The sequence below is a fragment of the Agelaius phoeniceus genome, chromosome 27, assembly GCF_051311805.1.
Source record: "Agelaius phoeniceus isolate bAgePho1 chromosome 27, bAgePho1.hap1, whole genome shotgun sequence".
In the NCBI taxonomy this organism is placed as follows: Eukaryota; Metazoa; Chordata; class Aves; order Passeriformes; family Icteridae; genus Agelaius; species Agelaius phoeniceus.
In genome coordinates, this window is record NC_135291.1 from 4,397,284 (window position 1) to 4,421,791 (window position 24,508).

At 48.1% G+C, this 24,508-nt stretch overlaps 1 protein-coding gene and 2 pseudogenes across 2 annotated transcripts in view; 1 reads left to right on the forward strand and 2 right to left on the reverse strand.

Annotated features, from left to right (window-relative positions):
* LOC143695956 (uncharacterized) overlaps positions 1–24,508 on the forward strand; it is a 758,734-nt pseudogene that overhangs the window by 134,407 nt on the left and 599,819 nt on the right. The gene's annotated exons all lie outside the window — the stretch shown is intronic.
* The window catches only part of LOC143695900 (uncharacterized), a 139,118-nt gene that overhangs the window by 26,840 nt on the left and 87,770 nt on the right, over positions 1–24,508 (reverse strand). The window lies entirely within an intron of this gene.
* On the reverse strand, positions 16,543–19,774 carry LOC143695844 (uncharacterized; annotated as a pseudogene).

Here is a 24,508-nt window from a genome sequence, read left to right on the forward strand (position 1 = left end):
GGTATTTCTGGCCAGTCCTGGTGCTATTGGATTTTCCTCAACCCAGCTGTGTTGGCCAACCCCAGATGCTCTTGGGTGTAGGAGCGTCGGGGGGTAGGACAGTCAGGACGGACGGAGACGAGAGATCTCTGCAGCCAGGCCCTGGAACTCGCGGTTTATTGCAAAGGGCCCGGGTGCAGGGCCCTGCTTGGAGCTGCCAGGCACAGCTGGAGCAGGCCCGAGAGAAGAGAGGGGTAGAGAGGATGAGAGGGTGAGAGAGTAAGAGGGTAAAAGTGTAAGAGAGTGAGGTTCCCATTACAATTCAATAAATCTTCTGTGTTGAATATTCTATTTCTCACTAGCCAATCTAGTACAAGATGCACGTCCTATAGCATTTATGTACAGCCTATAAGAATCATTACATTACCACACTGTGTTACATTTTAAACCGTAAAAACTCCTCTTTGGACCCCTTCTGCCAAGCTGGCAGGATCTGCTCTGACCCTTGGATCTGTCTGCAAGCAGAGGGTATTGTTTCATTAAAAGGGGATTACCTTCAGTTGGGCCACACCATTGTTTTCCAGTTGTTCAGTAACTGAGGTATCTCAAAGCTTGCTTTGATTTCAATCTTGCTTATAGTTTCTATATTGTCAAAATCTTTTGCCAGACAATCATATTTATAAGGCTTTCCTGTTTCATCTTCCCCAACACTTGGGCATTTTTTTATTTCTCAATCCACCTGTGTTGTCCAATCCCAGATGCTCTTGAGCATATTCTCAATCCGGCAGAATTTTGCTTAACCCTGAATGCTCTTGGAATATTAATCCCTCAACCCAGCAGGTTTTTAGGAGCCCCTTTTGTCCCATTTCCTAGTGGATTGGGCTAGGAAACTCCTCTGCTCCCTTCCTCCAAGGGGTCCAGCCCCTCTCTGAGACCCAGTCCCAGTTACCCCGGGGGATTCTCTCACTCCTTTTAACATTCACTTTGTCTCTTTACTGGCCACTTACCGCGGAAAGTCAGAAACGCAGCATGGGAGACTCCAGCACTCACTTGGCAGGTCTGGCACAACCAGCCCGCCTCTCATTCACTCACATTCATCCCCCCTGAGAAATACTTACCAATCCCTTTTCCTTCCCATGTTCTTCGTGTACATTACTACTCTTAGGGGGCCAATTGCCATGGTTGTAGGGAGCCTTTTTCCCTTGTCTTTGTTTTATTGTCTCCTTTTGTCCATCATAACCTGCGTCTGTCGGTCACCCCAGGGCAAACAGAGCGAGGCTGCTGAAGAGGGCAGGGGGCACCTTCCCCACTCTGACTCTCCTAAAGCACCGGCAGTGAGGTGTTGGTAACCATCCTCTGCTACCAAATTGTGAAAAACGCCAATCACTTGTTTTTAAAATTCTTAAGGTTTAATAGTAATAAAATAATTATCATAATAGTAATACTATTAGACTAATAAAAATTTGGACAATTTGAATTAGGACAATATGAGACAACAAATACAAAGTGTTATGGAGTCCGGGTACCTTTTTCTGGGCAGCACAAGCCCTAAAAAGGACACCTGTTAACAAAGGATTAACCCTTAAAAACAATAGCCTGTTGCATATTCGTACACTTCATACATGATGCATAAATTCCATTCAAACGGGGGATTCTGGTCAGTGCCACCTTCTTCCTCTGAATCCTAACAGTGCCTTCGAGGCGGGAAGAAGTTCATTTCTTCTGATAAGAGGGCAATAAATTCTTTTTCTCTGAATGATTTAGGTGTCCTGGGGCTGCTATCTCGCTGCAAGTCCTTTCTTTAAAGAAAGTCTCTTACCAAGCATAGTTTCTATTTTAATATTTTGTAATAACCTAAAACTGTATTTAACCCACTTCTTAAGAGAATTAATACAGCATTAGTTTCTAACACAAGATGTATAATATTCATTTTCATATTTGCGAAAACCCAATCACAAAATATGCACTTTTCACAATTATAATCCCACTTACTTCCAGTCTCTCCCAGCATGGTCTCAGCTGCCGCCAGCATGGTTCCAGTTGCTTCCTCAATCAACTCAGTGAGTCCCAGTATGATGCCATTTGCTCCCAGTTGCTCCCAGTCAGGCCCAGTATGGGGGATGCTGTGCAGGGTGTGCTCACTGTGACACTCAGTCACTCCCAGTATTAGTCCAGTCACTCCCAGTATGATCCAGAGATGAGCCCAGTGTGCTCCCAGTCTCTACCAGAATAAACCAGTTTTGCTCTACATGGTTCCAGTTGCTCTCTTTCACCCTCACTTTCCTTCTAGTCGCTCCCAGTATATCCCAGTGTACCCCAGTTATCTCCAGCATCTTTCCAGTTCCTTCCAGTATGATCCCATTTGCTCACAAGCACTCCCAGTCAGCCTCAGTGTAGTGGCACTCACTGCCAGTATGATCCCAGTCACCTCTAGCCATGATCCCAGTTCACCCCCGTGTAAGCCCAGCAGTTTCCAATCACCCCCAGTATGCACCCAGTTCCTTTCAGTTGGTCCTAGTATGTTCCCAGTTGCTCACAGTGACTCCCAGTCACTCCCAGTATATCCCATTTGCCCCTAACATGGTCTCAGTTGCCCCCTGCAGGCTCCTACTCACTCCCAGTACAATCCCAGTATGATCCCAGTATGATCCCACTCTCCATTAGTGCAATCACAGTGTGCCCTGGCATGGCAGTATGATCCCAGTATGATGTCAGTACAAGCCCAGTACAGTCCCAGTCACTCCCAGTATGATCCCAGTATGATGTCAGTACAAGCCCAGTACAGCCCCAGTCACTCCCAGTACGGTCCCAGTGCAGCCCAGTCCCTGGCAGTGCTGCCACTGCTGGGATCCCCCAGGCCTGTGTGCGTTCCCCCCTGGCGGATGTGCCGGGAGGAGCCCCAAGGGCTGGCAGTGGCCAGGCAGGGTCCCCAGCAAGGCCCAGTTTGGATGTGCAGCCCCCAGTTTGCCCAGTTTGCCTCTCCTTTGGCCCGGGCCGGGTTCCCCCCGCCCGCAGCGGCTGGGAGCAGCCGAGAGCCCCGCGCTGCCCATCCCGACCCGTCCCGGCTCCATCCCCGCTCCTGCCGTGGGCTGCGAGGGCTGCGGGAACGGGCACCGAGGGTGTGGCTGCTGCTGGGGGAGGAGGAAGGAGGGAAGGGCAGGGATGAAGGGGGAAAAGGAGGTGGGGCTGGGGGGAGGAGCAGGGGGAGGAGGGATGGAAGAGGAGGGACAAAAGCGGATCGAGGCTGAACTGAGGGAACCACGCCTTCGATCCCTGCCTGAATTCGCAGCCCCCACCTGTGGGATCATCGCCCCCCCCATCGTGCCGGTGAGCGGGGAGGGGGAGCTCGGCCCAGATATCCAGAGGGTCCCTGGGTTGGGTTTTTGGGGGGATGTTGGAGAATGAAGAAGTCCAAGGCTGAGCGGAAAAGGCCCCTTGGGGGGACATCGGGGGGTGGCGGTGGCGGTGGCGGCTGCCGGCAGAGGCAGCCTGGAGGAGCAGAGCCCTGTGTGCCCCAGGAGCCCAAAGTGGGGAGCCCAGAGAGGGGGGAGCGCCGCCATTGGCAGGAGCCTCAAGAGCCTGGAGAGGGGCAGGGGGGACTCCTTGGAGCCGCTGCAGCCCAGAGCAGAGAATGAGGGGAGAAGGGAGCCTGGGAGCCCAAAAAGCCCCAGCATCCCGAAATGGGGAGAGCGAAGCGGGGGGAGCTTCTGGGATTGCTGGGACTGCCAGCAGCCTGGGCAGGGCAGGCACCGAGGAGAAGGGGGATCCCCAATCCAAGTGTGACCCCCAGCAGCTGGGACAGGGTGGAACCCCCGAACACCAGAGGGGAGGGACCAGGGACAGGGAACTCCTGGGTGGCTTTTTCAGGGCTGAATCTTGGTGTTTGGGAGGTTTTTCTGGAGCCCAGATGGCTGCTGACTTGTAGAGATGGACTCGGGCAGAGGAACCATCAAACTCAACGTGCTCATCCCTTGTTTTCCCCAAACCAGGATTTCCCATTGCCAACACTTGGGAGGCTGTGAGGAAGAGGAAGATGCCCTGGGACACTGAGGGAGGTGAGGAGGAAGTCAGTGTCTCTCGAATGCTTAAAATCAGAGGGTTTTGGAAAAGCTTCAAAAGACAAGCCTCAGAGACAGTAGAACTGATTAGAGCTTTGCAGTAACCATAAGATTGGTCAGCAGAAAAGTTATATAAGAAGTAGAAAGTAGGGAGAAATAGAACAATGGTCTGTGCATTAACACTTATCTAGAATAACTCCCTAACCTGCAGAAAAGTGTATCTAGAAAGATATTAGGAAGTTCCAAGCTTAATAGTGGAGCTCTGTGCATTGTGTTTTAAGGCTTACAAGCAGGTATTGTATTTGAAATAAGGGAGCATTGTTTTAACCGTCAATGTGCTTATAGTGCTTGGATAGAACTACTGTCAGTATGGCTTTGCTTTGCGTGATTGGTCAAAAACCTTTTAAAGTAAGTTTTAACATGAAGTTCTTTGCTACCTGTGATGTGAGCTACTGGCAACTTACCATTGTCATAACCAAGTAATGAGACAGATGCTGGGAAATAAAACAGCTCAGGACACGTTCCTAGCAGTCCAGTCCTGTTTGTGATTTGTGCACAGCCCCGAGCTGGCGATGAGTGCCCCTTTCCCCTCTGTGCTGCTCCATCTCCCAGCCCAGCAGGGCCCCCGGCTGCAGCTCAGCCCTGGGGGGATCTCCTTGCCCTTGCCTGTGGCACGGAGGCAAATCCCATGCTGTCCTTGTCCTTCCTCCCCCAGAGCAGGAGCTGAGCATGGAGAGCAGGGAGGACAAATGCCCGCAGCAGAACCTGGTGGCAGAGGCCGTTTTGAGTGGCTCCACGGCGCAGGAAGCCAACGGGGAGGAAAAGGCCCGGAGCTGCCGCACGAGGAGGGGCTGCAAACGCAGATGGCAAGGATGTGAGGGGGAAAGAGCCAGCCTGGGCCGGGAAGGCGGCCGGAGATGGAGCCAGAGGTCAGAGCTGGTGCTCCATGAGCAGCTCCATGATGGGGAGAAGCCCCACACGTTCAGGGAGATTGGGAAGAGCTTCAGGTGGAACTGCGACCTGATTGTGCACCAGAGGATCCACACTGGGGAACGGCCCTATGAGTGTGGGGAGTGTGGGAAGAGATTCAGACCAGCTCCCATCTCCTCCTGCACTATCGGATTCACACAGAGGAGAGGCCCTTCCAATGCCCTGACTGTGGGAAGGGATTCAAGCACAACTCCACCCTCATCACCCACCAGCGCATCCACACAGGGGAGAGGCCCTACGAGTGTCCCCAGTGTGGGAAGAGCTTCTCCAGCAGCTCTCACTTGACCCAACACCAACGGAGGCACCGGTAAGGGAAGCCCTGGGAGTGCCCCGAGTGTGGGCAGAGCTTCGTGTGCTGCTCCAGCTCCATCCCCCACTGGAGGAAGCACTTTGGGCACAGCCCTGGTCACTCACATTCCCTGTGATCCATGTTGGGAACACACCTGGCTGCTTAGCCCTTTGGTTTGGCCTTAATTTTCCTCTGCTTCACCTTCATCCTTGAAAAACTCTCCAAACTGGGTTAGATGAAGGAAATTGATCGAATATATCTGCAGTTCCATAATTTCTCAGTTGTTTTACAGGAAATTTAGGATTTAGGGACATGTTCTGTGTGGAATGCTGCTGTTGCTAAGAGGCAGGAATTTGATCTCATCCTTCTTGTGTTGCTAAGAACTCCTCCCCTGACCCAAAGCCCAACTCCACCCTTGGGATACCCTATAAAAACCCCACTGCCCTGCCTTTGCCCTGTCTTTGGGGGGTAAGAAATGGATTCCCAGAGGATCAGCCATTTTCCCACTGGATTCCCAAAATTTCAGCTTTTCTTCTCCTTCTCCTTCTCCTTCTCCTTCTTCTTTTCTTCTTCTTCTTCTTTGTCTTCTAAGGGAGGAGGTTTACATTTTCCATTTCAGTGGAGGCTCCTGAAATGGGGAGACACTCCCAATGACGGAACATGTAAAATAGTTCCTGAAATATATAAATGAGTTTGTCGATATGCATGAGGGTCTATGAATATGCAACAGACTGATGGAATTAAAACCAGATTAATTAAGGGGTGTCCCGGAAATAACTCGGAGGTCTCAGTGGCCATAACAACCTTTGCTGGATGGTCCTTGTCTCCCATGACATCAGCCTGTTGCATATTCATAGACTTTTTGCATATCCATAAACTACTTTACATATTCCAGGAGCAAAATTGGCTTCATCCTGTTTGGCGGTCCCACCGCCCTTCCAGATCAACTTAGGGTGTCCCATCCCCTTCTCAGCTCAATTTGGGGGTCCCACCCCCCTCTTTTCCCCTCTCTCCTTCCCCTTTCCAATCGTTCCCCCAGTCCCCTCCCCTGTGTTTGGTTTTGGGGGCTCCAGGCCCCTCCTGCTCCGTTTTGGGGTCCCGACCCCGTTTTGGATTAATTTGGGGCCCCCAGCCCATCCTCAGGGTCACCTTCCCCCGGTCCCCAAATTCCGCTCCTGGCAACTGATGAGTCATCAGCGAGACACGCTCTGATTGGCTGGAAATTACCCCGCGCAGTCTCTGATTATTGAACGCAGTGAGAGGCCTTGACTGTGCCTGGCAACTGATGAGTCAGAGTCGGGCCGGGCGCGGATTCGCTGAAAATCGCTGAGCGCGGCCGGTGCTCTGAGTTTCTGCCCAGCAACTGGATTGTCATCAGTACTGCGCGTTCTGATTGGTCGGGATCTGTTTTGGGGTGGGGACGGGAGGAACTGGGCTTACTTGGGGTTTCTTTGGGTTTATTTAGGGTTTGTTTGGGGTTTATTTATGGTATTTATGGACTATTTGGGGTTTATCTTGGGTTTTACTTGGTTTATTTCTATTTATATGGGGTTCTTTGGAATTATTTTGGGTTATTTGGGTTAATTTGGGCTTATTTGGAATTATTTGGGGTTCTTGGGGTTTATGTTGGTGTATATGTTTTTTTTTAGGTGTACTTGCAATCATTTGGGGGTTTTTATGTTTAATTTGAGGGGTTTTTTTTGTTTTTTGGGGTTATTTGGATTTGTTTGAGGTTATTTGGCAGACTTTTAGGTATTGTTTGGGTTTTTTTAGGGTTATTTGGGGTTTATTTCGAGTGTTTTGGGGTTATTTGGGTTATTTGGGGTCATGTGGCGTCAAAAAATCAGGGAATGTTTCTCCTTCAAAAAACAGGATTTTTTCCTTAATAATCTGAGAGGTTTTCCCCAGAAAACCGGGAATGTTCTCTTAAAACTCCCGGACTTTTCCCAGCCAATAGCGGACACCCCGCCCCAAACCATCCAATCACCTCCCCTCAGGAACACCGGCCTCCCCGTGCGCCAATCCAACCAATCACCGCACACCTCCCGTCAGATATGCCCGCCTCTGATATGCCAAACCAGCCAATCACCGCAGGTCTCCCCTCAGCAATGCCCGCCTCTCTCGAGCTGAACTAACCAATCACCGCGCACCTCTCCTCAGCAAAGCCCGCCTCTCCCGCCCCTCTCCTGTCAATCACCACGCCTTCTATGAAAACAACCAATCACCGGGCATCTTTCCATTGAAACTTCTGCCCTCCCCGCGCCGCTCCAGCCAATCAGAGCCGAGCCTGAAGCGGCGCCCCCTGACCCCGGGGCCGGGCATGGAGCGGGCGCCCCCCTTCCACCTCCTCCGCCCCCCGGGACCCCCTCGGGGACCCCCGGGAGCCGCCCCGGGCTCGGGCGGGTCCTGCGGGAGGCGCTGGAGAGAGCAGGGGAGGCGCTGGGAGAGGACGGGGGGCTCCGGGAGCTGCTGAGGAGGCGCAGGAACAGGTGAGGGGTCCTGGAGGGATCGTAAGGGGAATTTGGGGAGGGGTCTTGAGGACGTTTGGGGGGATTTGGGGAGGGTCTGGGGGGAACTTGAGGGGGTTTTAGTGGGGTCTGGAGGTGCTGGGGGGGCTTTGGGGGGGAATTTGGGGAGGGTTCTTTGGGGGGTGTCACGATCCGTCCTAACAGACGGGTTTCGTGATGGTTTGTGGATTTGATCTCAGGGTGCAAAAAGAACCAACACGGTACAAGGGGGTTTGCAATGATAATCGAAACAAATGCACCTTTATTGAATGACCACTGCAAAATGTGAGAGAGGGATTAAGGGAGAGAAAAAGATAGAGGAAGAGAGAGGCAAAAGAGAGAGAGAGAGAAAGAGGGGGATAGAGCTACCAAACGTAGAGACGAAGTCCTTTGGTCCAGTCCAGTCGAGGATCCGCCTGTTATGTCGGGGAGATCTTGAAATCTCTGGCTAAGTCAGAGGTTTTTATTAGGATAACTATTGGATATTGCGAAAAGGGGAAACAGATAGAATAAGGAATAGATGTAACAGGTAGTCCATGTTCTCAGCAGTAAACGAGAGCCATTGTCTTCTTGGTCCAGCAGTCACAACCTGCAGGCAAACATCTCGCTTTGGTCAGCTTGCCTCCCCCACACACCTGCCCCGGGCTGGGGGTTTCAGTGCCAGTCCTTGGAAGGAGCAGAGGGGCCTTTTCACATGGGGGTTTCATGTCTCACTCCTTGATGGAGAGGCTCCTTACATCTCAGTCTGTCTGTCACGGTGGTTGTAAAACAGGTGAGGGTCTTCTGTGGGGGACCACCCAGAACTCAGGAGAATCCAGCCAGGCCGAGAGGTGGGACAGCTCCCAAGGCTGTTGTTGCAAAAAGGGCACGGTGCTTCCTTCTTCTTCTCATTGGGCTCAGTGTAGCATACAGCAAACAACACCTGTGAAAACAATAACCTAACATTGTGCTCTCAGGTCTCGAAGCCTTTGGCTTGTGTAACTTTCTCCTACAAAGCCCGAGATTTTCAGTGGTCCCCAGTGACGATCGTGAGGCAGATGAGGGATATTTCAGACAGACTCTCACACGACCCCGTGACTCACAATTGTCTTGAAGGGATCATCATCAGCAGGGCTCTGGAGTGTCGCTGATAGGTCTTCATGACTCGCTGTACGTTGGTAGTAGAACCCGGAAAAATAGGGACAGCATGACAGAGAGAGAGAGAGAGAGAAAGGAGGAAAAGAAAGGATAGGAAGAAGAGGGGAAAAAAAAGAGAGACAATAAACAAACATAATTAATATTGATCACAACAGTATCAATTTTATAACTATTTTCAAATGGTTAATTAATTAAAATAGTATTATTTTTATAACCATTCTCAAATGGTCAAAACAAATCACAAATATCAAAAGCAAAAGCAATAAACAAATCATAATATAAGCACTAACTTTAAAATGATTTTCTAAACCAATTCACTAAAAATCAAAAGTAATTCCCACAAAATCATAAATGGAAATTAGGATTATTCCAAAACACATATGCTTCATTCATAATTGCCTTGTGTCAAAGTCTTGGGGATGTTCACAGTGCACAGGACATCAGCCAAGTTGTGTGCATGAACTATAGACGTCAATCTTGTCAGCTGTTTCATGCTCCAATTCATAACGAATGGGACTGCTGATAAAATAAAACCAAGCAGAATTGGTATCAAAAGGATAACAATGGGATGACACAGACTGCTCAGGACACCCGTGGCAGTAGGAGACCACCTAAAAGAGTATCCCACCCCCTGTGCTCGGCATCTTTCTCCACCCTTTCCATGACACGGGGTATCTGTCTCACATTGTGATGAACAGTCACCAGGGCTTTCTGTGCGTTTTTCTCAATCTTCTCAAGGATTTCAACTAAGTCTCGATGGAGCAGCAGTTGTCTTACCAAAGTGAGATCCATCCCAATAGGAGTAGGCATCAGTTTGTGAATCAGTGTGTAGTTGGATTGCAATAGGTAGTGAGAGGTAACTGGAGCTTCATAAGAGAAATCACATCCTGTAATCTTGGTAAAGTTACAAGCACAAACATTTGAATAATTTTTAGTATCTACTACAACATTCTCTACAAATACAAAATCACAAGCAGGTCTGAAGCATGCACATCTATTGCCTATATATATAAGGACTGTTTCAGAAGTCTCATTAGGATGAATTTCAAAATGACAGATATTTTGCTCTGTGTCTAAACAAATGTCTTGAGCTATGATTGCATTGCTTTCACAGATGAACCCTTGTTGTTCTCGGACAAGACAAGATTCTAAATTAACAGTTTGCCATTTCTCACCCATTTGACGGGCCCATTCCTGATGCTCATAAGGATAGAGAACAGCTCCATCATGATTCAGCCCTAATGCAATCATAGGAAATATCAAATGCACTGAGGCATTACGTATGGTTAACACAAAAGCCATGGCTGTGTTTGTAATGGGATTGTAAGTTAAATTCACTAAGTTCCACCAGGATTGGAATTCTCTTTCAAAATCAGTGGCACTGTCCCAAATTATTTTCCCAATTTCAGTAGGAAAAGTGCCTTCTTCACCTTCTCTTATCATTGAGGCAGCAACTGACTGCATCCACAATTGTGCCTGGATACAGCTGAGAGCCAAAGAAATGTTGTTTTGTGTAGCACCGAGTGCATCATTTACCAATTTGTGGTCATTTACATTTACCTTTTCCCAATTTGTCAAAATGTTTGATAGCAGCCACTGGTGTGTTCCTAAAGCCAATGACTGCAGTAGTTGTTGTAACTTGGTCAAATCTCTAGTTGTAGCAGCCCATTTTATTCATTAATACTTCTGAATCAATACTCTTTAGAATTCCCAATCCTGTTCCCACAACACCGGTTATGTCTCTTAGCGTCCATCTTTTAAAAGAGTTCCGCTTTTGCAACCAGGTCATCCAACCCTCAAAGGGAGTTTGCAAAAAAGGCGAACAGGCCGGCTGTATTTCTGAGACATTACTTTGCATCAGCAATTTGACTTGTTTAAGAGAACCATGCTGGATTGAACAGTATTTGTTGTTGTCCTGTTTTCCTAATTATATCTGGTCCATTTTCAAAAATTCTTGGGCTAAGCATAAGCGGTGGTTGGGCTGGAGTGGTGGTGGTGTAAATTGTAACAAGTTGGGCTATAGCATTTACTATAAACTTAAAATGTAGGCCCTACAGGCCTACATTTTTTGGACCAAAGACAAACCACTTCTATGGTTTGTGCCAATGTAAAATTGTGCCAACAATCCTGTAAGCTTGGGTGCGTACAAACCTTTTCATGCTTATTTGTTTGATCTGTCAAAACACCGATTGAGGTTGCGTTTCTATGGGTAGTTCCGTTAATCATTCGGATCCTATACTAATTTTTTTCCCCACTATCCCTTGAAGCTGCCAGGTTTTTTGGTTTTCCCATTCCTGCCTAGTGTATATCTGATTTTCATGCATAATGACAGTTGATAGGTTTAAATCCCTCACGTTTCCCATGGATCTGGAAAAATGAACAAAAGCCTGGGACCAAGGCCATTCAGTATCAAGTTGACTAAGGGTGCTCTCAGTCCTTTCTACCCACTGGGGTGTGACTACTGTACTCAGTGTGGGCTTTGTTATAGCATTTATCTTAAGTTTGTAAACTAGGCCTTTTAAACTTAATGGATTTGTCAAGTTATTTTGCCAACGGTGTGTCACATAAGTTGGTTTGGCTAAAGTAAAATTATGCCAGCAGTCAGTTGATTAATTTCTACAATCCTTTGTAATTGCATTGTTGGTTCTGGGGCCTAAATTGTAGTTACCAACGTACTCCTGCCAGCAGCACAGAGTGAGGGGAATTTGTTTGGTACACTCCCACTTTGTCGTAGGACACAGTTCTGTTGTAGGGATGTGCAAATAGTTTTTTCCATCTGGTTCTAAAAAATTTCCAGCACCTGCAATGGAGGTGGCTTTCTCATAGAGAGATCCTTCCACTTTTCTGCACGCTACCACAATCGACTCACCAATTGTTCCAGTTAGGGCTCTAGTCCAGTCCTTCTGATCCCATCCCCACTCACTTGGGCGATATATCTCAGAGTCATGCAGCACTATAGGCTCTAGGTTCAGGGGGTGACCCTTGGGATATGATCCTAGAACATTAGTGTGATGGATGGTAGCTTCAGACCACGACCACTCAGCAGGATTCTGTCCACGGAATTGTGGTAGGATGCAGAAAAGTATCACCAGTGTTATCATGGTTCAGATGATCCTCATGTCCCTCAGGGTTCTTCTGTAAAAGTAAACACAACAGAATCCTGCCACTAAGGGACAGAAAAAGTTAGAATGATGGAATTATCCAGTGTGTATTTATCCGATGCTCTCTCCCTAGAGCATCAGAGGCTACCCATGCATGTTTATTCAGAGGGGTTTTTAGCACTAGTGGTAGTTCCCCTACAGTAGGGAGGTCCACCAGAACAGGTTGTCCAGGGTAATATGCTGGAATCTTGAAATCATCTGGTCTCCCTAGAGAGGCAATTATGCTTGGAGCTATGTGGCAAAAGGCAGTGATTTTGGGACACCCATTTACCCCCCCATCTGTCATTCACACTTTTCACAGCTTCCCATAACTGAACATCCCAATTTCCCTCCTCTGGTTTCAAAAGTCATTCCAAAAGACCATTGGTCCTTTCCACGATCCCGTTAGCCTGAGAGTAGTAAGGGATGTGAAAAGTCCATTTAATTCCTTCATTTTTTGCCTAATCCTGTACAATTCTAGCAGTGAAGTGGGACCCATTATCAGATTGAATTTCCTGTGGTTTTGGGAAAATTCCAAACCATCCCTGCAATGCTTTTACAGTATTATCTCCTGTAGCTCTTTTAAAAGCATTGGCCTGGACCATCCCAGATACAATTTCTACTCCTACTAGCACAAAGTGTTTAACTCCTGACTTCTTAAAGGGTCCAATATAGTCTACCTGCCACGCGTCCCATAAGCCTTTACCCTTTCTGAAATGCAGAGGGTCATCTTCCAAAGGATGTCTCTCCAGTCTCCAGTCTGCGATTGCTCACAGGTTGATACGCATGTTTTACACCTTTCCTTGGTGACAGGCCAACGCTGGGCCAGAGCTTCCTTGTACAAATCTTTCACACCTGTGTGCTGTCTTTTTACATGCAGCTATTCTAATAGTTTGTGAGAACTCAGCACATCGCTCCTGATGTCCAGAGATGCCAGGAGAACCCTTGGGGGTCTCGGAAATCCTGGAATGTTGCCAAGAGTGCTTGGTGGCTTGATTTTGATCCATCCACAGAAGTGACAGCAGTTTGAGCACATGAGAATCACTTTAGAGTGAAGGGTGTAAAAGGGACACATTTATAGGGTGAAATATAAACTTTAAGGTTTTTGGTACAGGGGGGTTATGGAGACAAGATGGAGGGATCAGGGCGTGTCTCGTCCTTCTTCTTTCTTCTTCTTGTCTTCCATCTCCTGTGGTGATGTTGGCACTTGGGGATTGGTTTATGGTGAAGGTGTACTTGCCAATATGGGTGAAAAGTATTGGAAAATAAAAGTAAATATCATGTACATAGATTTTAGTATAAAAGACATGACCGCCCCATGGGTGGTCACGAGTGCCCTTGGCTGCCTTGCAGATCAGACCTCTGTTGGGCAGACAGAAAATTTTGTAGATAAGAAACAATAAACAATCTGAAGATCGAAAAGCTGAAGAGTCCAGACTCGTCCTTTGAAGTGCGTGCCACCCAAGAACCACCCTACCCGTGTCGGGGCAGAGACAGAGAGCCGAACCCGACAATAGTTGATCCCAGTCCTCTGTAATTTGTTCTTTTTCAGGGGACTTAGTCTTGCTAAATCATCAGCTTTATTGTTCCACTCTCCTGCTGGATTTCCATCTGTCTGATGAAAGGCTGCCCACCCCAACAAGGTTCCCTTGGCTTGTGATGTTTAAAATTTCTTGCCACTTTTCCTTTTGCCATACTGGAATTCTGTTACCTTCCCAATCATTTTGCTGCCAAAAAGGAAGCCACTCAGTACATCCTTTATACACAGCATAGGAGTCCGTGTAGATGCAGACAGGAGAGGTATTCTGTACCTCATGTTGGAAAGCACTCCAAACAGCTCTCAGCTCCCCAACCTGAGCACTGCCTTCTCCCTCGATAATGATTCATTCACCAGAGGAAATGTGGAGGGCTGCTTCCCTGTATCTCCACACCTTCCCCTCCTGTTTAGCAGAGGCATCAGGGAACCAAGAATTTGCTGATCGTTTGGGGGAGAAAGGAGGGGCTACTTTAATTACAGAGGCAGGTTTGTCATGGCTGCTGCCCAAATTCTCAGTTTCTTGGATCGCTAAATTTTTTACAGCTCCTTCTGTTATTGAGAAAATGTTACAGTAATGTTCAATCTGAGCATACCAGTTTGCAACTGAGGCCCTTTGGGCCACCCTGTCAGCGGGGGTGGGGTGGGGGGTCCCAGTAGTGACTGTCTTAATAACTTTGAAAGGGCCTCTCAAGACAACTGGTTGTTGTTGTGCAATTTTTCCCACTTCTATGAGAGCTAAGCTAACCACAAACAATCCTTTTTCCCAGGTAGTGTATCTTTTCTCAGCATCTTTGAAACCACAGGAATAGAAACCAACAGGCCTCCTCGGTGTTGCCACCACTTGGGGCGTGGCGTCCCGGGTCAAGGACAGCTCGGTGGCAGCACCTTTGCCACACAGACCAAGTACACGCACTCACCAATGTGGTGGATGGTGAAATGGTAACTATTTCTAACTGGTTTTTAATAAACAATGCTAACTTCTTTGAAATATAAGGTCCAAGATCAATAATAGGGCCTAATAAGGTAGAACCAAGGGCAATCAGTCATGGGGGCTGACTGAACCATGACTTAGGATATCTTTGCAGGACTTCCTCAGTTTTTTGGCTGATAGTTGTTAACACAGTTGACGATTTGAAATCATACATTTACCACAGCACCGAACTATCCTCCCAGAGTCTGCGACAGCTGACCTTAAAAGAAGAGTGATGTTGAGAACTCATGTCTGGATTCACGTTTCTCCAAAACTCCCTTTGAACCTTTTGACGCAGAAAAACTCTGGGCTGATTGGCGATCATTCCATTCAAGTAGAGCCAGAACCTGGCCAGAGTTGGAACTCTACTTGATGGATACCACTTAAAACAAGACTTTCAAAAACATTTATGTGAACCATGACTGATAACATTTTTGTTGAGCCTTTTTCCCCCAGTCCTTCTCTGCGCCGGCCTCTCCTTTAGTTTGGTCACTGAGTTTTTCACGACCCCAGTATGGTCTGCCATCGGGCTGCTTGATGATTCGTCACAGCCTTTAGGAAGCGGGGTATACGGGCCATGGGGGCGTCTGAGGATTCAGTCCTGCAAAACAAGCTTTACAAATTTCATTAGTTTTTGCCCTGAAGGTCCAGTTTTATCGACTTAAGCGGGCACCATTTAATTTTACTATTTTTCTTGACGGCTGTGTACCCTCGCCCTGTGAGTACCAGCCTCCAACCCGTTTCCCATTCTCCTAACTAATTTTTAATCATGACTTGTGGGCCTTCCTCTAGTGCCCGGGTGGCCCAGTGCCTCTGGGCAGGACTTTTTGTCTCGTCTCCCCTGGGGAACTGATTTAAAGCCAGCAGGGCGGTTGCTAGGATGCGCGCTTGATCTTTTGGCCGGATGGAATTGGTAAAACCCTCTGTCAGGCTTCGACCTCGCCCCTTTGTCTTAGCATTGGGCCGCTCCCTCCCTCTAGGCTTGCCCCGCCTCCTGCTGGGGGAGGCCAGTGCCTTGTAATGAGATTTCCACCCCATGCTTCAAGCGGCGTCAGCTCCCCCTCCGTGTCTTTTCCTTCCTTTTTGCCTGCGCGTGTCTGCGCTGTCCTGCAGACCTTCTCTGTCTCTGCCGATCACGCCCGTGTCCGCATCCCCCCCTTCTGGCGCCCACCCCCCGTGGCGCGTAAGGCGGAGGCCCCGCCCAGGCTCCCTCGGACTCTGAGTCAATGGCAGCGCCCCGCGCCTCCGAGTCAATGGCGGTGCCCTGCGCCTCCAAGTCAATGGCAGCGCCCCGCGCCTCTGAGTCAATGGCAGCACCCCATGTCTCTAAGTTAATGCCTGCACTTCGCGCTTCCTCTAGCAGCCCGTCCCAAATGACCGCTTTTTCCCCTCAGCCAGCGTGCCTGAGCTTGGGAGCTGCGAAGAGCGTGCCCGCGGCTGTAAATCCCCACACTCGGCAGACTCACGATCACCTGCAGTCTGCGCGGCCGCCCCCACACCCTGCCGGGGCCCCGCCTGCAAACAGTCCTGTGTGGTTTTCCACATTTCCTGCTCCTGCTGAACTTTTCACAGAGCCTGCGTGACTCTGCCCCATAATTTAAGATTTCGCCCCGAGCCTGAGGACAAAGCCTCCTCTGCTAGGGCCCCGGTACAACTATCCCACACTTCGAGGTGGAAAATATCCACCAGCTGCCCAATAACCCCAATCCGCAGGAGCCTCGACACTACAAGGATAAAATCTCCTGGCTCGCAGTCTATGCCCCACTGCCTATGAATTTTAAAAATGACCTTTGGGAGGTACTCCATTTTCTCCTTCGCCGGTCCTCAGCGCCAGACTTCCTCCTTTGCCGGTCCTAAGCGCGAGACTTTCCCCTCTCGCCGGTCCTCTGGGAGCGTCCTCCCTGCCGGGGACAGTCCTGCTGCTCCAGCTGCTGTTCACTCGCCCAGGCGGTTTCCGCTTCCCGGATTGTCCCAGGTTTCAGCACCACTTGTTGCCGCCGCTTGGGGCGTGGGGTCCTGGGTCAAGAACGGCTTGGTGGCAGCACCTTTGCCACACGGACCAAGTACACGCACACACCAATGTGGTGGACGGTAAAATGGCCTTGATTAACAGTTGAACCAGGTCATTTATAACAGGGGTTAACGGTAACAGGTAACAGTAAAAGGGGAGGGGTTCTGCCTGACCGTAACATCGCAATATCTTAACCTCCCACACATCGGACCCTCAGGACCCTGCTGCCGTAGCTGTACTGACAGCCCTGAGGAGCCAAATCCCCATTCCAGCTGAAAGGGATCTGTGGGATGGATAGGGTCCAGTGCTTGGTGAGCTGTTGCTTCAAAAAACAGCAATTGCAATGCTTCCTCCTGAGAAGGAGTCCAATCCCATTTCACCCCGTTTGCTCAGCAAGTCATGAAGGGGCCTAGCAATTATTGAAAGATCTGGAATGTGTTTTCTCCAGAACACTAATAATCCTAGAGCTTGCAGGAGATCTTTCCTGGATTCAGGCATTTTGATCTGATCTAAAGAGGTTAGGATATCAGGTGGAATACATGTCATACCTCCTTTCCAGCAAATTCCCAAAAACTTCACTTCCTGACAAGACTTCTGAATTTTCTCTGGGGGCATCTGCAAATCAAGACTTTCTAAGTGAGAGATTATTTTCTGCTGATGTTTCCCTACTACCTCTATTTCACACACCCCCCCTCCCCCCCCCCCCCAGCCCAGAATGTCATCAATGTATTGATAAACAGCTACAGGATCAGGTTTGGGTGTTTTTTCTAATTCCTGGTCTAAAGTAGGGTGGGCCACAGTGGGGGAGTGTTTGTAGCCTTGGGGAAGCCTAGTGCAAGTGTATTGCTGTCCTTCCCATGTGAAGGAAAAGCGGTCCATATCTTCTGGCTGTATGGGTATCATAAAAAACATGTCTTTGACATCTATAGTTGCCATGATTGAGTGAGCTTTTTCTTGAATTGATGTCATTAATTCAGCCAAATTTGGGACTGCTGCTGTAAGAGGGTCTGTGTTGGCATTAAGCCTGCAGAAGTCTACTGTCAGCCTCCACTTCTCATTGGGTTTCCAAACTGGCCACACTGGCAAGTTGAAAAGAGAATGGGTATTGACTATTATTCCTTGGTCTCACAAGTCCTGTATAACCAGTTGATGCCCTCTTTGGCACCAGAAGGTAGAGGGTATTGTTTTACATGAGTAATTTTGCTAGACAGTGAGGAGGATGCAGCTTGGAGCAGTCTCATGTTAAGACGTGGCACGCCAAATGACCACAGGAATCCCTCAGAATCTTCCCACTGCCTCCCAGCAATAACATCCATCCCTAATAAATTGTTTGGAATATCCCCAATTTTGACAACTAATTGATTCTCCTCTCCATGGAGCATGAGTTTTACTAAGGCCACATTCATAGATTCTGTAGTTCCTAGGGCATTTAAAGCACAACATTGTTTCTTTGTTGGAACAATTCTACACTTCTGGGCATCCTTTTTGTTAGTGCAGAGATTTGTGCCCCAGTGTCAATCAGAAAGGTTACAAGTGCCTGTTTGAGGCCTGTGATAGCTGTGATCAATATATCTCCTGATTTATGTTTAGTGAGCATTCTCAGATACATCCATGCTCCAGCCCTTTGCTCACCTATAAGGGATGGAGAGCCTAGTTTCTCTGGTTCTGTGTTTGCTTTGGCTCACATCCTAAATTCTGCGGGAGAGGCTGGGAGAGGGTTTCTTTTGGCTCACTGGCTGGATTCTGAGAAGGGAGGGGTGCACTGGGTTGAACTGATAAATTCAGTTTTCGATAGTGCCAATTAGTTATTATTTTCTGTAATTTATCAAGGGGCAAACCATCCATCACCTCTCTGGGGACCCCCCTTTTAACTTCCAACAACCACCAATGGTGGTGGTTAGAGATCTGTTTTCCCTTCCCTAAATTTTCACCGTGAGGAGCCCCGATAAACCAAACACCGTTTGTTTTTTCTGATTTCTCCTCCAGGGTTTTTACAGGTCCATATCATCTACTGTAATTAATCAAATCTACTGCAACCTCGCTCCATGCCCAAACTTTACGGCTGCTGGCAGGTGAATCAGATTGAGAAGCTGGGGGCTGTGAGGGGATGGAGTATGGAGTGAAACCAGGATCAGTAGATTCAGTTTGGTCAGTGGGGTTACCAAGGAATCTATCTAGTCTCTCTACGGGACCCAAGGCCATTATGGTTTTCTGTAAAATAATTGCTGTAGGTTTAGGAAGCCATCAAATTAAAGGAGTCATAATTTCAGGCTTTACAGGTAATTGCATTGGTGACAGAAAACCAGGAATCAACCTTTTTCGTGAATCATTTGCAGGCAGGTGGCTTTGTGGGCGCCTTCCAAAAGCTGGTCGGGGGCACTGACTATAGCTAAAGGGTCTCCCCTTTCCAAAGGATTAATTCCCCCGGCCCAGAAAGGCACACATTGTGTCAGGGACCACGTGTCACGCTTATCTCCTGTTGTTAGGAAAACTCCATGTCCCCAGTACCCACTGGCCTCCTGTTCAGTTAATTTAATTTGATCTTCACCAGTGAGGGACACTTGGAAGACATATTCTGTCTCCGATTCTTGTGGGAGGCACCCAAATTCTTTCTTCAGCTTAGCCAATTTGGTAGTGCTGAATGGTATTTGTTTAGTTGTGATATGTGGTTCAAAATCTTCATCATTAATATAATTATATTCTGTTTTAACCAAGGATCTCAAATGAGGGCAGCAGTTTTCTCCACAGTTTTTTTGCTGCCTCTAGTTCCTTATGGGGATAAATCTGTTTAATGTGAGGAGTTTCTTTTCCTCTGCCTGTGTTGAGGAATCAGCATTCAGTGAATTCTTAACATGTTCCTCTCTAAGGGCAGCTTGTAACAGATGGATCTCATTATTTTCTTCATTTAATTTTTTTTCCAAATTTCAACTAGGTTTTGAAGGGAGTCCATTATAGCTTTTTCCTCACTTCTTCACTTTAAGAGAGTTTTTATAGCTGCTGTGAGACAAGCTCCCAAAACTGAGCAGAGAATAGTTTTATTTTTGCCCAGTTTAAATTTTGTTTCATGTTGTAAAGAACATACTCTATCAATAACATTTTCCAAATTAAATCAGTTACTTTGTGCCCGTTCTTCTCCTCCGGGAGAAGGTTTGGCATTGTGTTTGGCTAGTAGAGCATAAAATTCAGCTTCAACTTTTGTGCTGAGGTTTTCCGTCATTTTGTGAAGGGACCAAAACCATGACAGAGATGTGTAGACTTAAGGCACACAACCACACAGCCTCTGCTGTGTTTCCCTTGCTTCCCTGGGTGGGTGAAGAGACTAAGTGTGCCTGGGAGGTTCTACTCAGTTACTTCAAATAGTCCCTTCACTTCCCAGACAGTCCAGATTCACACATACACAAAAACAGTTTCCCTTTTTGCACTAAGAGATCTTTTGTGAAATTCTGAAGACAGAACCCTCAATTGAGTATGGGGGTGCTTTTCACCTAGGCATGTGCAGTTTGTGGGAAATTTGAGTCACTCCCTTTCCTTTTTAGACAACCGCTCACCCCTTTCAGGGTATCGGGCTCGGTGCGGCTGGAGTGAAACATCCTTCCCCTGTTACAGACTACACACAACCCTGCAAACCCCTCTGTCTGTCAGAATCCTGTCCATGACGCCAATTTAATGTCACGATCCGCTCGTACAAGTGGGGTTGTGATGGTTCATTAACTGATCTCAGAGTGCAAAAACAACAGAGAGGGGATTTCAGTCTTGATCAAAACAAATGCACCTTTTATTGAGTGCCCACAGCAGAAGCAATAGAAGGATTAGAAAGGAGATAAAGGATAGAGGGAGAGAGAAGAAGACAGGGGTGGGAATAGCTACCAACGGAGAGACAAAATCCTCGTGGTCCAGCCAATAGATCCATCTTGTCACGTTGGGGAGAATCTCAAATTCTTTGCATAACTCAGGGGTTTTTTATAGTCATCCACCAAGGGGAGAACAGATAAAAGACAATGGAGAATAAGTCTATTGAAAATGAGTAAGACAGTCCACGTTCCAAAACAGGACAAATCAATCTCAGCGGTGAGCGAGACCCATTGTTTTCAGGATTGGTGTCTATGAGAAACCAGTCTTGGTGCAGCAAACACACCTGCAGGCAACACTTGGCAAACATCCCACTTCAGTCAGGCCAGTGCCCCTGTGTTAGAATTTTAAGGGTCTCAGTCTCAGTCCTTGGGAGGAGGCTTCTCTTACAGTGCTTGTGAGGCATATGAGGGATCTTCTATGGGGGGATCACCAGAGTTACCCCAGAAAGTTCATCTGGCCAAGAGGTGGGGAAATTCATGGGTCATTGTGATGAGCAGGGATCGTGAAGCAGGTGTAAGTGTACAGAGCAAGCCGCTCCCTGTCAGCCCCTGCTCGAAGCAGTTGTAACGTGGGGGCACAGCAAGCACAGCTGCAAACAATCACTTGGCGAGCATCCACCCCAACCAGGCCAGAACTCCAGCCAGGGTCCTCAGGGTCTTCCTCTCTGTCCTTGTGACGGTCGTGAGGCAAATGACGGAAACTTCAGACCATCTCTTACAGCAGTTTACTTTATCTCTTCCTCAACAATCCCCCCCTCTGGGAGATATCTTCTGTTATTGGGCCCTTGAGTGTCACTGCATGACTGATGAAAAATTCATCATCCCATTGTGAGATGCTCCGGCCAGAGGGAGGAGCCAAGCATTCCTACCTGGATATAATTTGACATTTGGAAGAAGAGAGACAGCCTTTTCCCACTGGATTCCCAGAGGAGCAGCTTTCTTTTCCACTGTATTCCCAGAGGAAGTCCAGGCCCATCTACGCCACCACTGGAGCTTCAGAGAAAACTCCACCCTTCTACAGGATCACTGCTTCAACAAAACCCCACCTGCCACTGCAGGAGCACTGCAGCCTCCATTTAATAGGACTGCTACCACCACTGTGACCCACAGGGTGTCAGGTCATATTCTGACTCTGCCAGTGGGGTTTTTTTGTTTGTACTATTGCATTTGTATTTTTAGTTTTCCTCGTAAATAACTGTTATTCTTATTCCCATATCTTTGCTTGAGAGCTTTTTAATTTCAAAATTATAATAATTCAGAGGGAGGGGGTTTACATTTTCCATTTCACAGGAAGCTCCTGCCTTCCTTAGCAGACATCTGTCTTCAAACCAAGACAGAATGCCATCCATATAATGTAGGATAATGGCATCTGGGAGAGTCCTTTGGATGGGAGATAGGACAAGGGCCATGTACCACTGGCATATATAGGGGAGTTTTTCTCACTTTGGGGGAGGACTCACCGGTGGTACCGCTTCAGAGGTGCCTGTCTGTTCAGGGAGGGGATGGAAAAGGTGAATATGGGAGCATCTTGAGGATGGAGGGGGATGTTGAAAAAGCAGTCTTTGATATCAACGACCACCAGTCTCGAGTCACAAGGAAGCAAGGACGGAGAAGGAAGGCTGCAAGGGACCCATGTCCTCAATGACCTTGTTAATTTTACAAAGGTCATGGAGGAGCGTCCACCTGTCCTTGCCAGGTGTTTTGAGAACAAAGACAGGGGAGTTCCAAGGGCTGTTGGAAGGTACAATGTGGCCCTTGGAGAGCTGCTCCTCCACTAGAAGCTCGAGGGTATGTAATTTCTCTGTTGAGAGGGGCCACTGATCCACCCACGGTGGGGTGTCAGTCTTCCAGGTGATTGTGGGGTGGTGCACTCTGCAGTGGCCCCAAATAGAAATCCCGGGACAGAGGTGGAATATCAAGTCAAGCTCCCCACTGGGACAACAGGTCCCTGGCCCACAGGGTGGTGAGTGCCCTGACTACAAATGGCCTGATGGTGGCAGTTTGGCCCTCCAGTCCCTCTGTTGTGATAATACGCTCGCTCCTCATGGAGATGGCAGCTCCTCCAATCACTGAGGTGACTCCAGTCACAGCTGACAGGAGTCAGCTCCTGGTTCAGGGGCCATTGAGGTTGTGTAATGATAGTAACGTTGGCCCCTGTGTCCACCATCTCTTGTAGGTGGATGTTATTACCTTTATTCAACTGACTGCACTTTATAAGGGGCTTGTCTTGGCCCATGATTTCAACCCAGAATGCCATTGGGTGCTCTGGGATATTGTCTATGCCTAATGGCAATAAAAAGGCTTGGGCGATCACAGTCTCTCTGTGCAGGAAGTGTGGTGGTTTTGTGCAGCAGAAAGTGACTGTGATTTCGTCACTTGGCCCAACAGTTTGTACTTCCACTATAATATGTATTTCATTTGGTCCATGAATACATTACCTATTACCAGCACATCCCTCAGGCCCTCTAGGGGTCCATATTTTCTGGTGGGAATACGATAGAAAGCAGAGTCATCAAATTGTATAGACAAAGCACTCACCAGTTGGTGTCAGGTCCTGACCTGAACTTGCTGGAAAGCCTTGGTCACTCTGGTCTGTTGTTCGGAGTATGAAGAGCTCCACGGGAATTTCCCACGTATTGGACCTCCAGAATAGTGGGGAGGGTACAGTGAAACAGCTTTCCATTTGCTGTCTTCACACGGGGCCACCCTGCAGTCTGTTGGAAGTTTTTTGGCTGGTAATGGTGCTGGTGGTGGTGAGGTTACTGGTGATAACAAAACTGAGAACAGTTGTTAGAATGTCTGTTGCAATGCATACAGTGTGATGAATGGCACCTCTTTGGTGGCTGCTGGTCTTTAGGCATTTTGTATTCTGGACAGTCCTTCAAAAAAAGGCCCAGTTCCTCACAATTAAAACATTTTGCAGTGTCTTGGGATGTTAAAAAGGCCCTCTCCCTTAGAGATTGCCCTTGCCACGGTGTGTTCAGTGGAAGATAATTTGGTGCAGGACTCGTCCATCTGGTTGATTGTAGGTTCTGGGTCTTAATATTGTTTTGCACTCATTGTTTGCCTTTGCCAAGGCCATTTTATTTAGCACTTCCTTCTTGGCCTCTGGGCTTTCTATTTGTCACTCAAGTGCAACTTTAAGTCTGTCTACAAATTTCATGAAAATTTCACTTGCCCTTGTTTAATGTTAGTGAAGCTCTGTGTATGTAGGGTGTCGTTGAGAGTGAAGAGCAGGGATGTCTTTGCAGCAGTGGTGATGCCACTGAGTGCAGCTTCTTGTAAGTCCTTTGCTTGGTCTTGTGGCTTCTGGAAGTCACCTTCTCCTGCCATTTGTTCAAGGGTTAAATTTGGTTTGTTGGCATCTTTTGAATATGTGTCCGCCAGTGATTGGAGATGCCTTTTTTACTGCCTCTCCCACAGCATGTACTCAACTGGGGTGTGAGACTCTGTCCAAAGTTTCTCTCATCTGCCTCACAATCGTCATTGGGGACCACTGAAGAAAAGACCCTTGTCTGAAGTTTCTGGCCCTGTTGGAGAAAGTTACGTGCCAACGGCTCCGAGACCTGAGCACAGTGCTAAGCTATTGTTCACAGGTGTTGTTTGCTGTATGCTGCACTGAGCCCAATGAAAGAAGAAGGGGGCATCTTGCCTTTTTGCAGCAATAGCCTTGGAAGCTGTCCCACCTCTCAGCCTGGCTGGACTTCTTCTGAGTCTTGAGTGGTCCCCCACAGAAGACCCTCACCTGTTTTACAACCACCATGACAGAACGACTGAGATGTAAGGAGCTTCTCCATCAAGGAGTGAGACATGAAACCCCCATGTGAAAAGGCCCCTCTGCTCCTTCCAAGGACTGGCACTGAAACCCCCAGCCCGGGGCAGGTGTGTGGGGGAGGCAAGCTGACCAAAGCGAGATGTTTGCCTGCAGGTTGTGACCGCTGGACCAAGAAGACAATGGCTCTTGTTTACTGCTGAGAACATGGACTACCTGTTACATCTATTCTTTATTGTATCTGTTTCCCCCCCTCCCTCACAATTT